Source organism: Protopterus annectens, chromosome 11.part0, assembly GCF_019279795.1.
Source record: "Protopterus annectens isolate FY-2018-M chromosome 11.part0, PAN1.0, whole genome shotgun sequence".
NCBI lineage: Eukaryota > Metazoa > Chordata > Ceratodontiformes > Protopteridae > Protopterus > Protopterus annectens.
Genome location: NC_056745.1, coordinates 1,492,166,710 through 1,492,181,875, shown reverse-complemented (window position 1 = coordinate 1,492,181,875; position 15,166 = coordinate 1,492,166,710). Strand labels below are relative to the sequence as shown.

Below are 15,166 nucleotides of genomic sequence, written 5' to 3'. Positions count from 1 at the left end.
ATTTTCCTCAGTGCTGTTCTGACTTCTCCTAGGGTGGGCTTCTCCTCTTCTTTCATCATAGGCTGTGTCTGGGGCAGAACAGCTTCTGTGGATTTCTCTTTATTCAGAAATTTCTGGAGGTACTCCTTCCATTTGCCTTTGATGTCCCATGGACTGGTGAGCAAGTTGTTGCTGGGATCCCTTATGAAGGGTTTCTGATGACTGTCTTCATCTTTCTGTCTTTGTCCTGTAACCTGACAGAATTTCTTTGTACCATCTACTGGGTCAGTTCCCAGAAGCTGGTAGAGTCTTTCTGATGCCTTGCTCAATTATGTAACTCCTTTCTTAGCAAACCAGTGCTCTTTCTTAGGCCGGTCTGTCGTTTCTATCTCACACTTTTTCCAGCACTCCTTTCTTTTAATGACTTCCTGGATTTAGTTTGTCAATCTTCTCTTTAAGTAAGCAATATAGCTATTACTGCAGACACTCATTTACATGGTTGTGGACATAATATGGTTTGAAAAGTCTCATTGTTTCTAAGTGATGCCCACAAAAATATACTCAGAGTATACCTGGCTATCCCCTGCGTTGGGGTGTGTGTGTGTGTGGGGGGGGGTTGTGCATCCTCTGGAAGACAGCTGTTTTATTTTTACATTGATGATGTCAAATGTTTCTTGTTTTTTTCTCAAGAAAGGCAAAGTGTTGCTCATAGCTAGAAAGACGGTTTAAAATGACATCCTTAACTAGATGACTATTTGGTAACTAAAGTTTCATTAATCAAAATACAGGCCTTAAAGTCTGACAGTGTCAGTTTACTAAACCTCCTTACTTCTCCAGTGCAAGTATGGAAAAACAGGATGGAGTTTGTGAGCAGAGTACAGTATCTGGTCATTTTTCTGAGAAATTCACTGTTACTAAAGGTCCAAGTTAATAATAATAATAATAATAATAATCTTAAAATGGTTCTTGTTTTCATCTCAGGAATATTACGCTGATCAAACAATTCGGGCCAGATTCAATAAAGCCTACAATAACTGTATGTTGTTCTGAGTGAAGAGACATAAATAAGTAATAAATAAAGTGTGAGTTATTTACTTTATTTCACATTTGTTGACCGGGTTAGTCTGACTGAGCTAAGCAGCCATTTTCAGTGGAGGCCCGGGGAGAAAAGCTCCACAGTTTTACAGTTTTAGTGTCAACAGTATCAGCGGGTTAAAATGTATACATACAATGGAATACATTTTATCAGAAAAACAATAATCGGAAAAAACATAATAAAGCATACATAAGAAAAATAATTTGATACAAACATTTTCAATAAACAGTGACGAGAGTTGATAGTGTAAGTAGTTACTTCACGAGATTTGTGACATTACAAATGGAGATGAGAGAAGAGTGACACCTTGAAGAGGTTTATGAACTAAAAAGATGTGACGTTTTGGTGATTACAGATGAATTAATGTGCTAGATGAGGGAGGATGAGTGCAGAGCAGCACCAGTGAGTTTGGAGGTGCTCTCTAGTGGCAGTTTTGAATTGATTTGGATGTTTGCGTGACCTGCAGCTTTAAATATTGACAGGGATTCATAAAGGTTACCACAAAGTGTAGACTACATGTACATAACTGTAATCTTTAAGTGACTAGAAACCACAAACAAGTAAGACTTTTCTTGAATACATATTGTGTACACTTAGTGTAGGCTTTGTTGAATCTGGTCCTTCGTTAATCTGACTTTTTTTTTTTGGTTCCCTCAAAGCTGTAAATTAAGCTGCTCTCGGTGCCTGTAATTGACAGTGAGATATATCAAACCCACACAACATGTGTTGGACACTGTTTACACCATGCTGGGGAACTAGAAGGCAATAAAGGCATCCTAGGGGGGTGTCATACTATCGCTAGTGCAGCAGATGCCATTCTTCCATACGTCACCCCCCCCAGTAAGACAAGAGTGGGATGAACAACAAACATCAGTACTAATCCACCATTCACTTCTGCAAGGGGCTGAGGTTACCAGGACACCTAGAACGGCATGGTAGTCTTCCCACTCTCCACTAGAGAAATCATACCACCCAAGTGTGCTCTAACTGCACTCCTTCACCCTACATGTAGGATGGCATGCCATTCTTCCCTATCTGCACCATCAAGCGCCCAAGCCGATATTCAAACTCAGGTTGGCTGGGCCATAGTCAGTGCTTCATCCTTTTCTGTCACTGGTACAAGTAAATAAAAGGACTTTTGATTGCTATTCATTCTTTAGTTACTGCCTAAATTACTGCAATGCATTTTACCATGTGCTTCCAGATACCAATTTTGACCATCAGGACATTCAAACCTCAATTAATAGAGTTCTGCCAGGTACCTCCCACAGAAATAACAATCCTGGTGCTGTCATGTTGCCCTGAAGGGTTAGTCCTGTCTGCCTAAAGCACCTGTTAACCCTCTGAACTGTCCCGTTCTTTCCAGCTCTCAATCGAGGAGTTGCTACTTGTTGCCATGGTGTGCCTTGACTGCTCAAGTACTTATGGAATTCACTCTCTCTTCAGCTATGGCCGTACACTTCTGTGGCTAATCAATAAACGGTTACAACTATGTGACGCAGAGGCCTCCCAAATGTTGCATTGTTAGTGAAGTCTGAACGATCGTGCAGAGCCTTGCTGAAGTGCAGGGCAGCACTGTAGCCAAAAGACAGTCTGTGTGGTTAAAGGGTTAAGGTACTGCAGCCAATCACAGCCCATGTGGTTAAAGGGTTAAGGTACTGCAGCCAATCACAACCCATGTTCATCAGGACGATGACTGCTTTACAATCCTGTCACATGAGCTACACCTTTTGGGGAATGTAGTGTGGCTCTGCTGTGTACTACAATGCCATGACATGACCTGAGCTTGTTACGTGCGTGTGTGAGGGCGGTGAAGGGAGCAAATATGCCTCCTGTGTATACAATTCATAAGTTTCTGGCTACATCCCTGCATTTTACACGCTCATGTTTTTTTTCACCTTTCAGGTACATCTTTCTGGGTTAGGACTAAAACCTTCACATTAAAGTATTATCTACTGTGCAGCATCTATTACCATAACTACTGCTAAAGCAATCGCAACATGAAATAACATTAGATCCAACATAACACTGCAGTCATCACATCTGAGTACATGTATGCATGACCTTCAGAACCTGTCCACAGCCAGAAATATCAACAGCACTGCATGCATCAGTAACTCCTTAAACTCATCAAGTCTTTTGTTGCTGGGTTTTATAACACAGAACTTACTGCAAAAGCTATAAATAGCAATCTGCTGTTTTTTTTAAATATTTATGCAGCATCATTCGCAAAAATGTAAGTGTCATACCACTAATTAAAAGAAACAGAAAGATCATGTAATCCCAGGGAAAAACTTAACAGTGAAACTGAATATGAAGATAGTAATCAATTGAACAAAGTTTCTGGGATGATGAGAGTGGAATCTGGGTGTCATACCATGATAAAATGCAGAATCTGCGTGTCAGACCATGATAAAATGCATAACACTTCTGAAAGACCATCAGTCACATATAGCTGTTTATACAAACTAGAGCACAAACAGAACATTTTGTTACAGGATCCTAATGATTTCAAAAACAGAAAAGTTAAGCTGCTTAAACTAGGGAGACAATGTGCAAGAAATAAGTTGCGATGGAAGATGCACTACAATCTTCTACTTAGTACCTCTTAATGAATCTGCAAAAACTCCCCTCAACAAAGCAAGTCATCCTCGAAGTATTGTTCACCATTGCAATGTACTGTTAAGGCAACACCGCATGCCAGCATTTCCTAATTATATGTACTCAGGAACACTTCAACACATGGCTGTAAATAGTGCAGTATAAAATACATTAGTTTAGCTGTGACTTAAAGGAATGCACCATTCTAAAATGAAAAGTATACATTTTATAATATTTTGATATTCCATATATTACTAATACATCAGGATCGCTCTACTATATTCTAAGTTCTTGAACAGCAAAACTACCACCATGGGGAGTCTTGTTCTAGGATAATTTTGTCGTTCGGTTCCTGTCTCTCCCTTCCAAAACTGATTTTAGTTCCCTAAAATACAGGACTAGACATCATAAAAAGTTGTAGTTACACTGGTGGTGCTGTGAATCACTAGCATCTATGAAAGCAATGTCTGCACTAATTTTTCATGGAGTTGCTTTGATCTGCGTTGCCTGTCAGCTGGTGAAAAAGCCTTTTGTGGTCTTTGTACATTTTACACAGTACAAATGAAGTGAAAAAGTAGGATTTTGATGTGTTCAAAGCTGCAGTCACCAAAATCTGCAGCCTTTCAGTCCACTAAATTATTAAATGTCACATCTGTTAGATGTGTTCACCCACTGGTGACTGACAGTTGTTACTTTAAGAGCTGGTAAGGCAAATGAGAGCTGCCTTGTTTTTTTGAAACTGGACTTAATTTGTAGTTAAATGGATAACATGAGCACTTCACTGTCCAAAATGAGAGCGTTTAGTCACTCAGTTTATGTAGTTCTGTGTAGTACAACTCATCTACCATCGTACGAAGACTCCTCTAACAAATAACACTTTGGGAAGGGTACGCTTCAGTTGTTACTGCACTTTACTGAACTCTATCTCAATTTAAAATTGGGGGTGGTGACCCAAAAGTGAGAGATATAGTATCTCTGCAGTCTAGCCTCTGTTATACACGTTGAGATGATGTGAGAATGAAACAGTGGGAAAATGGTAGGATCTTCCCAGTTTGTGGCAGGGAAAACCACTGAATGATTTCAGAGCACCAAGCATCTGGATACTTCCAGGAGAAAACGATAATTCTGGGATGAGGTTAACTACACTGGAAGGTGGAGTTTTACTCAAATGCACCTACTGAACACCAGTAGGTTTTAGTTTCAGGAAACTTAGAGAAGTTTAAAAGCAACTCTGTTCTTGATGCTTCGCAAAGCAAATGGGGCTTACTGTGGTAAGTCACTCTGTTAACTATGGCAACCTTTTGTTCACCTGACATTTGTCTCCATAAAATCTAACAGGTGTATTTGTGATAAGCCACTTACCTGACTGAAAAAAATGATAATCTTATATAGTGGAGAGTCTGGCCAGAAAGCAGATTCAGAAGAAAGGGCAATCCATACACAGACCTTCACTGTCTCTCATATGTCCAACTCAGGAAGTCAGAGTCTGTAGAATGAAACAAAAGATGGTGACAGAGTTATCACAGAGTCCAGAACATAACCAGCATTTTAACCAAACTACATTTCCGATGATTGTGACAGTTATCAGAGTCCAGAACATAACCAGCATTTTAACCAAACTACATTTCCGATGCTCTACATACTACACAACACGATTACAGATTCTTCAGACACTAAACATTTTTATTTACCTGTACAATGAAAATGAAAACACCGCATTCAAATACATTCCTTTTTATATTATTTTAACAGCTGGTGACAGTACAGTAAAATAAGTATTAAACAGAGTCATGTAGGCGAAGAAAAAAACAAGCAAAATACCACCAACAAATTCAAAACACTAAAATAAGTATTAAACAGAGATTCATACCGAATAGCTGGGTAACTACAGCAGAGCTAGTAAGGGAGGACTGCTAGGAAGGTGCTTGGTGTGACATCTGGACAGAGGGAAGACAAGGAGACATGGTAGTGGAATGGGTAAGTACAGGAGAGTATACAGAGGAAGAGGCTGGCGAAGAAGTGGGATTGTCAAAGAGATGAATAAAGTAGACATGAGTATAAGGAGATGAGGTGCATGGCAAAGAGAGAGGTGGCGAAGGCTAAGGATAAGGCATATAGAGAGTTGTATGAGAGATTGGACACTAAAGAGAGAGGAAAGGACCTGCACCGATTGGCGGGACAGAGCTGGGAAAGATGTGCAGCAGATAAGGGTGATAAAGGACAGTGAGGGAAACGTACTCGCAAGTGAGGAGAGTGTGTTGAGTAGATGGAAAGAGTACTTTGAAGGGCTGATGAATGAAGAGAATGAGAGAGAGAGAAGGTTGGATGATGTAGGGGATAGTGAATCAGAAAGTGAAGCAGATTAGCAAGGAGGAAGTAAGGACAGCTATGAAAAGGATGAAGAATGGAAAGGCTGTTGCCCAGATGACATACCAGTGGAAGCATGGAGGTGCTTAGGACAAATGGCAGTGGAATTTTTAACCAGATTGTTTAATAAAATTTTGGAAAGTCAGAGGATGCCCGAGGAGTGGAGAAAAAGTGTTTTGGTACCTAAATTTAAGAATAAGGGTGATGTGCAGAGCTGCAGTAACTCCAGAGGGATTCAATTGATCAGTCACAGCATGAAGTTATGTGAAAGAGTAGTGGAAGCTAGGTTAAGAAGGGAGATGATGATTAGTGATCAGCAGTATGGTTTCATGCCAGGAAAGAGCACTACAGATGCAATATTTGCTCTGAGTGCTGTTGGAGAAATACAGAGGTCAGAAGGAGTTGCATTGTGTCTTTGTGGACTTAGAGAAAGCATATGACAGGGTGCCTAGAGAGGAGTTGTGGTATTGTATGAGGAAGTCGGGAGTGGAAGAGAAGTATGTAAGAGTGGTACAGGATATGTACAAGGGTAGTGTGACATTGGTGAGGACTGCGGTGGGAGTGACAGATACGTTTAAGATGGAGGTGGGATTATATCAAGGATCAGCTCTGAGCCCTTTCTTATTTGCAGTGGTGATGGACAGGTTGACAGATGAGATCAGACAGGAGGCCCTGTGGACTATGATGTTTGCAGATGATATTGTAGTGAGAGTAGGGACCAGGTTGAGGAGACCCTGGAGAGGTGGAGATATGCTCTAGAGAGGAATGAAGGTCATCAGGGCTAAAACATAATATATGTGTGTAAATGAGAGGGAGGGTAGAGGAATGGTGAGGATGCAGGGAGTAGAGTTGGTAAAGGTGGATGAGTTTATGTACTTGGGATCAACAGTTCAGAGTAATGGTGAGTGTGGAAGAGAGGTGAAGAAGAGAGTACAGGCAGGGTGGAATGGGTGGAGAAGAGTGTCAGGAGGGATTTGTGACAGATGGGTACCAATAAGAGTGAAAGGGAAGGTCTACAAGATGGTAGTGAGACCAGCTATGTTATATGGGTTGGAGATGGTAGCATTGTCGAAAAGCCAGGAGACAGAGCTGGATGTAGCAGAGCTAAAGATGTTAAGATTTGCACTGGGTATGACTAGGATGGACAGGATTAGGAATCAGTATATTAGAGGGTCAGCTCAGGTTGGACAGTTTAGAGACAAAGCAAGAGAGGCGAGATTGTGTTGGTTTGGACATGTGCCGAGGAGGGATGCTGGGTATATTGGGAAAAGGATGCTAAGGATGGAGCTGCCAGGTAAGAGGAAAAGAGGAAGGCCTAAGATGAGGTTTATGGATGTGGTGAGAGAGGTCATGCAGGTGGTTGGGGTGAAAGAGCATGATGCAGAGGACAGGAAGAAATGGAAACAGATGATCCGCTGTGGCGACCCCTAATGGGAACATCCGAAAGAAGATGATGATTAAACAGAGTCATACATGCGAAGAAAAAACAAGCAAAATACCAAAAAATTCAAAACAGTAAAATAAGTATTAAACAGAGAGTCATATATGCGAAGAAAAAACAAGCAAAATACAACCAACAAATTCAAAAAACATAAGATGCACCTAAACACGCTAATGTGGGGGTCATACTGGCGTTGCAAGTGTAGACACAACCTAAGAACTAACACACCACCTATATGACAAAAGCAGTCCGCTTGAACAAGGAGCATGAAGGGCAGCCTCAACGTTTAGCATAATAGGGATCAACAAGTAACAGACTGAGGTTTGGTACATATAACCACATATGTAAAAAAAGAAATAGGGGCAACAAGACATGATTAAAGTTCTAGCATTGAAAATGCAACTCGCTGAGTGGTGACCACAGAATAAACATTTAAAGATGAGTGAACATGTTGAACAAGTAGAAAGTACTGCTGTATAAATACATTTGCCATTTATTTGTTTGCTTGTTAACCAGGTAGGACAATGGGTTTGAAGACAGTCTTCAGCAATGACCAGGGCGAAAAGGCGACACAATATAACATACAACCACAATGAGTAAATGTAACTTTACGCCAAGCATGCATCCAAATATATAAGTAAATTTAGATATTTTAATGGGGCGGCCATGGTGGTGCAGCAGTTAGCGTTGCCGCCTCACAGCAAGAGGTTCTCCGGTTCAATTCTCAGCTGGGGTGCTTTCTGTGTGGAGTCTGCATGTCCTCCCTGGGGTCACGTGTGTTTCCTCCGGGTGCTCCGGTTTCCTCCCACATCCCAAAGACATGCAGTAGGCAGATTGGACACTCTAAATTGGCCCTAGGTATGAGTGTGTGCATATGTGTGTTGGGTGCCGGGCTGGCAACTTGACACTGTAAAACTCCACTGCCAATCATGAGCAGGCAGATGATCCGCTGTGGCGACCCCTAACCGGGAAAAGCCGAAAGAAGAAGAAGAAGAAGATGTTTTAATGGATCACCACAGGATCAGCCTAAACTATGTAGGTTCATCCCATCTGCAATCCAATTTCCAAATGTTTTGGCCACCTTCCAAGTGCTCCTTCTGCCAGGAGCATAGGGAGTGCTCCTACAAAAACACGAGGGGTTCAGGTCAATATTTAGTCCAAGAAAATGGCAAGAATCCTGAATACATGTGCTAGGAAAAAGAGATGGCGATGGAAATGTCGGTGCGTTAGAACATCTACTGTTACGCTAAAAGGCTACTTATACAACAGTAGTTTGTTCCAACATGAATCACTGTTGCAGTATCCGGAGCTATGTGGGTAGACTACGGCAGCTTACACCAGTGTAGTAAAGAGGGTGACGAATATAAAGAGGGTGACGAATAACACCCACAGCTCCAAGAGCCCCTGGAGAATGGTCCTAGCAAAGCCAATTCTGGACCTGTTAAAGTAATCTAATTTGTAATGCTTTGTAAAAGTATATGCTGCTGACCAAGTTAACTGCCTCCAGAATGCTTCTAAAGCCACTACTGACCAAGTTACTGCCTCCAGAATGCTTCTAAAGCCACTGCTGACCAAGTTACTGCCTCCAGAATGCTTCTAAAGTCACTGCTGACCAAGTTACTGCCTCCAAAATGCTTCTAAAGTTGCTGCTGACCAAGTTACTGCTGCCAAAATGATTCTAAAGTTGCTGCTGACCAAGTTGCTGCCTCTACAATGCTTCCAAAGTTGATCCATTTCCAGAAAGCAACTGAAGACAATGGCCTTGTTGAATGAGCTACAACTCTGCCTGGAAGTTGCTCATTGTACTGAGAGTAAAGTACAGTTGTATACACTTACCATAAATGTAGATGTTAGAGTGTACTCACGTTTGCAGTCATTACATTTGGGTAATCTGCTTGCAGGTAGCCCTCAGTCAGCCGGATTAACAAAGTCTTGGGTCCTGCATTGGTTGCTGTTCCTTCTTCCATGATGTCAGGTTGTAAGGGGTATAAAACATGCAGCCACTGCCATTACATCAGTTTTTCTTGCCTGAGATGTCAGGTGCCCCCCAATGGGAAGCAATTAAATATAAAAGTACAATGATATACCTCCAACAAAAAAGCAAATACACCAAAAAGGCTTTTAAGCATAGTAAAGGAAAGTAGAGGTATAGCCAAAAGAAGTTAGGGGGCTGGACGGAGGGTAACCAGGACTGCAACAGTGAATACACTTGAACATCTACATTTATGGTAAGTGTACACACAACTGTACTATGTTCTTCGTGTTTCACTGTTGCAGTCATTACATTTGGGTAGATTCTCAAAGCTATGGTTGGGAGGAGGAATTTAGATAACATTAGGACCAGCTATAAGGCCCTGCAAGACTGCAGTGGCAAAGCCAGCTCTGGATTTAGAGAAAATTGGCAAATGATGATGCTTGGTGAAAGTATGTACAGAACTCCAGGTAGCAGCTTCTAGGACATCCCTGGTAGGGACACCTCTGAGAAAGGCTGTAGAGGTAGATGCAGCCCTGTTGGAATGAGGTCTGACCCCCTGGGGGATAGGTTTTCCATGGTGCATATAGCAGAAATGAATGCACTGGTCTATCCATTTAGAAATGGTTTGCTTTGAAATAGCCTTCTGCTCCTGCAGTTGTTCAGATTTCCTTTGAGGTTTAGTCCTGTCCAAGTAGAATCTAAGTTGTCTGTGCACATCTAAGGAATGCAGTATCCATTCCTCTTTGTTCTGTGGAGTGGGAAAGAAGTTTGGCAAACGAATGGACTGATTAAGAGCCACACTGGATACCACCTTGGGCATGAAGGATGGATTGGTTCTGAGGGACACCCTGTTCGCATGAAAGATGATGAAACGCTCCACTGCCATAAGGGCCTGTAATTCAGATACCCTTCTAGCTGAAGTGATTGCTAAAAGGAAAGCTGTTTTCCAAGAAAGAAATTTTAAGTCTGCAGTAGCAGCTGGCTCGAAAGGAGGTAGAGTGAGTTTCTCCAAAACAAAGTTATGGTCCCAGGCTAGGTTTGGAGCTCTTCTGGGTGGTCTCAAATGTTTGGCCCCTCTGAGGAACTGCTTGATCAGTGGATGAGAGAAGAGGGGAGGTTATGTGTTATAATGAGCTGAAATGGCTGAGGCATGGATTTTAATGGAGGAAAAAGACAGGCCCTTGTGAAGCATCTCAGTTAAGTATTGTAAAATCTGAGGTAAACTGGGCACTGCTGTGCTCATCCCTTGAGATTGGTTCCAGGCACAGAATCTTTTCCATTTTTCAGCATAAGACTTTCTAGTACTAGGCCTCCTTGCTTCTAAAATGATATCAATCACAGGTTTACTGAGGGATGATAAAGGAGAGATTATGTAATTAGCCAGGCTGCAAGGTTCAGTGTTAGAAGCTGAGGGTGCAGAATCTGGTTCTCCTGCTGAGACAACAGGGAAGGAGTCTGAGGCAGGTGCCTTAGGGATAACCATGACACACTGCACAAGAGGGGGTACCAGTGTTGGCGTGGCCAGTCTGGAGCAATCAAAATCATCCTTGGCTTGTCCTGTTTCATTTTTAGTAGCACTTTGGAGAGCAGAAGCAGAGGGGGGAAGGCGTAGACTGATAGGTTTTTCCAGGTGAAGGACAGAGCATCCACTTTCCAGGCTTGTTTGTGGGGAGTCCTTGTGCAAAATTTGTCCAATTGGTAGTTCTGGGGAGAGGCAAATAGGTCTACATCTGGGCTCCCCCATTTGCTTGTCAACATGTTGAAAATCCTTGGTTCCAGTTTCCACACGTGTGGGTCCATGAGGTTTCTGCTTAGTCTGTCTGCCAGTGTATTTAATTTTCCTGTCAGGAATTGAGCTTGTAAGATTCACTTGGTAGCTCAAGGCTGTGTTCCACAATGCCATGGCTAGTCTGCAAAGGGGGTAAGAATGTGTACCCCCCTGCTTGTTTATGTACCACATAACAGTAGTGTTGTCCGTCTTTACCATTAGCTGTCCTGGAAGAATGTGGTCTTTGAAGGCTGTCAGAGCATTATGTACAGCTAACATTTCTTTTTGATTGATATGCAGGTGCATTTGACTTGGGTTCCATTTGCCCTGAATGCACTTCCTGCCAGGTGAGCCACCCATGCATAGTCTGATGTGTCTGTTAGGGTTTGGCAGCAGGGGATGGTGTGAAAGGTAGTCCCTTGTTTTGGTGGCAGGCCTCTGCCCACCAAAGGAACTCTAGGCATAGGCAAGGTATGATAGGAATCATTGCTTCTAGATCCGGAGAATGTTTACACCATAGGCTTTTTAGATACCACTGTAGTTTCCTCATATGCAGTCTTGTATATGGAATTAGAAGAATGCAGGAGGCCATGAACACCAAGGCTTGTAGTATTTGTCTTGCAGACAGCAGGGTTTTTGTGGCCACTTGTTTGAAGTAGGTTGTCAAATGAATTAGTTTCTCTAGCGTGAGGTAAGCCATCTGGGAAGTTGTATTCAAGCTTGTTCTCAGGAATATAATTTGTTGACAGGGTACCAGGTGTGATTTATTTTCATTTATGGTGTACCCAGACAAGTTAGAACCCTTCGTACAAAGGTCAGATGATTCAAAAGTATGTCCTGGCTTTCTGCCTGAATTAGACAATCGTCCAGGTAGGAGTATATTTGAATATTTCTTTGCCTGCAAAATGCAATAACTGGAGCTAGGCACTTTGTGAATACTCTGGGCGCAGTAGATAAGCCAAAGGGCAGTGCACAGAACTGATAGTGCATGTAGCCTGCTTTGAAGCATAGGTATCTTCTGCAAGATTTCCAGATTGGGATGTGCAGGTATGCTTCTTTTAAATCTAGTGTTTCCAACCAGGCATCTTTGTCTAGCATAGGAAGTAATTGGTGAAGAGTCAGCATCTTGAATTTTGGAATCTCCAAAAAGGTGTTTAGAGTAGACAGGTCCAGGATAGGACGCCATGAATTGTCTTTTCTGGGTACCAGGAAAAATCTCGAGTAGAAACCTTGTCCCATTTCCTCTTCTGGTACCAGTTGAATAGCCCCCATGCTTAAGAGAGAAAGTACTTGTTTTGGGGCCTCTACCCACTGATTTGGGGGTAGGTCCGGCCACCCACTTGGTGTTGGCAATGTGTGGAAGTGAAATCTGTATCCCTGGGACACTATTTAAAACCCATTTGTCCTGGGTAATGAGTTCCCAATTCTTTGCATGAAGAGCAATCTTTCCCCCCAAAGGGGCAGTCAGTTGATAAGTGCTTGGAAATTTTAAACGGTAGTCATTGAGACAGTTTACCATATGGGGGAGTCTTATTACTCCCAGATTTGGAAGTGGAGGCCCCTCACTGCTTAGTCCTGTGTCTCCCCTAGGACTGCTACCTGGGGTTTTTGCTGTGTCTGGGTTTGGCTTGAGAAGACCTGGAAGGGGTTGGAAAGGACCAATTCTTCAAGGGCCAGTGCCTACTAAATCTAGGAGGCTGAACTTGTAAGAAATCTTTAACAGTTTGCATACATTTAGCTTTACCTTCCATCTTTTTAAGAACTTCCTCAGCCTTGTTGCCAAAAGTACAGTTTTGTACCTACCATAAATGTAGATGTTCGAGTGCTCATACAGCTGCAGTCATAACAGATGGGTCATCCTGCCGTCAGGCGGTTCCTCAGTCGGCCGAATTCCAAAGTCTAGGTCCGGCGTCGGTTGTCATCGCTTCCTCCCTGACGTCAGTGCGGCAGGGGTATAAAAGAGGCAGCCGACGCCATTTTCTTCAGTTTTTCTTGCCTCAGATGTCAGGTGCCCCAGAAGGAAGGCAAACATAATGTTATGCAAAAATGCAATGTTGATAAATCAAAAAACAGTAGTTGCAAGCAAATACACCATAAAAGAGTACCCCAAAAGGTTATATGAAAAAGGTTTGTCATAAGGCCTGTCCTAAGAGGGGTTGGAGGGAGGGAAACCTGGACTGCAGCTGTATGAGCACTTGAACATCTACATTTATGGTAGGTACAAAACTGTACTATGTTCATCGTGCATACAGCTGCAGTCATAACAGATGGGTAGACTCCCAAAGCTAAGTAAGGGTGGGAGGCACCAAGTGGAACTAGGAGGGGCTAGGATGCCCTGCAGGACTGCTGTGGCAAAACCTGCTCTAGATTTAGAGTATAGTGGGAGATGATAGTGCTTGGAGAAAGTGTGCACTGAACTCCAGGTGGCTGCTTCCAAAATATCCTTGGTAGGGACCCCCCTGAGGAAGTCTGCAGAGGTAGCTGTGGCTTTGGTGGAGTGGGATCTGATGCATGCAGGCACAGTTTTTCCATGAAATGAGTAACAAAAGCGTATGCAGTGGGCTATCCATTTTGAAATTGTCTGTTTGGAAATTGCCTTTCCTTGAGTACCTGCAGCATAGGACACAAAGAGTTGTTCAGATTTCCTGAATGGCTTTGTCCTGTCCAAATAATAACCAAGTTGTCTGTGAATGTCCAAGGAATGTAGTAGTCTTTCCCCTTTGTTTTGTGGATTAGGATAAAAGGTAGGTAAGTGGATAGTCTGATTCAAAGCTACACTGGATACTACCTTTGGCATAAAGGTAGGGTTGGTTCGTAAGGAAACTCTGACCTGATGGAAAATCATGAATGGTTGCACAGCCATGAGGGCCTGTAGCTCTGAAACCCTGCGAGCTGAGGTGATAGCCAGAAGAAAGGCTGTTTTCCATGACAAGTACTGTAACTCTGATGAAGAAGCTGGCTCGAAGGGAGGAAGGGTCAGCTTTTCCAATACGAAGTTGAGGTCCCAAGCAGGGACTGGTAGTTTCCTTGGGGGTTTTATATTCTTTGCCCCACTGAGGAACTGCCTTAAGAGAGGATGAGAGAATAAAGGAGGATCTGTGTTGTATTGTGCAGAAATGGCTGAAGCGTGGATCTTGGAGTAGAAGGAAAGTCCATTGTTGAACATCTCAGCTAGGTACTGTAAAATTTGAGGTATATTTATTACCCAAGGATTCTGTCCTTTTTCTTAATTCCAGGCACAAAATCGTTTCCATTTGGCGAAGTAGGCCTTTCTAGTAGAAGGTCTTCTGGCCTCCAAGTTGACATCCTGCACCTCCTTGGAGAGGAGACACAGTTGGGAAATCAAGGAATTCTCCATGCAGCTAGATTTAGGGTTTTGAGATGGCTGTGAAGGGTTTTGTAGTTGTGCTGGGACAACAGAAGAGGGACTAGAGGTAGGATCCATGGTGGGGAATGTGTCAGGCTCTTCAGGAGTGGATACCAGTGTTGCCTTGGCCAGTCTGGAGCAATGAGAATCATTTTCGGCCTCTCTGCTCTGGCTTTTAATAGAACTTTGGGCAGCAGAGGAAGAGGCGGGAAGGCATAGACTGTTAATGTTTCCCAATTGAAGGAAAGTGCGTCCACTTTCCAGGCCTGTGGATGGTAGGTCCTTGAACAAAATTTTTTCAACTGGCAATTTCTGTGGGTAGCAAAGAGAACTATGTCTGGCTGTCCCCATGCCTGAGTTATCTCTGTGAAAATTTGAGGATGCAACTTCCATTCGTGTGGATCTGTCATATTTCTGCTTAGGTTGTCTGCCAGTGTGTTTTCCCTCCCTGGCAGGAATTGTGCTTGTAGTTGAATTTTCAATTCCAGTGCTGTGTTCCATAGGGTCATGGCTTGCCTGCACAGGGGGTATGAATGAGTTCCCCCCTGTTTGTTTATGTACCACATCACTGT

The 15,166-nt window shown here is 42.8% G+C and overlaps 1 long non-coding RNA gene across 1 annotated transcript in view; it reads right to left on the bottom strand.

Annotated features, from left to right (window-relative positions):
• Positions 1-15,166, bottom strand: part of LOC122815933 — an 820,199-nt gene that overhangs the window by 308,066 nt on the left and 496,967 nt on the right. Inside the window, exon 2 of the long non-coding RNA XR_006367016.1 lies at positions 5,039-5,162. This is a non-coding gene — a long non-coding RNA (uncharacterized LOC122815933). The remainder of the gene's footprint in view (positions 1-5,038; positions 5,163-15,166) is intronic.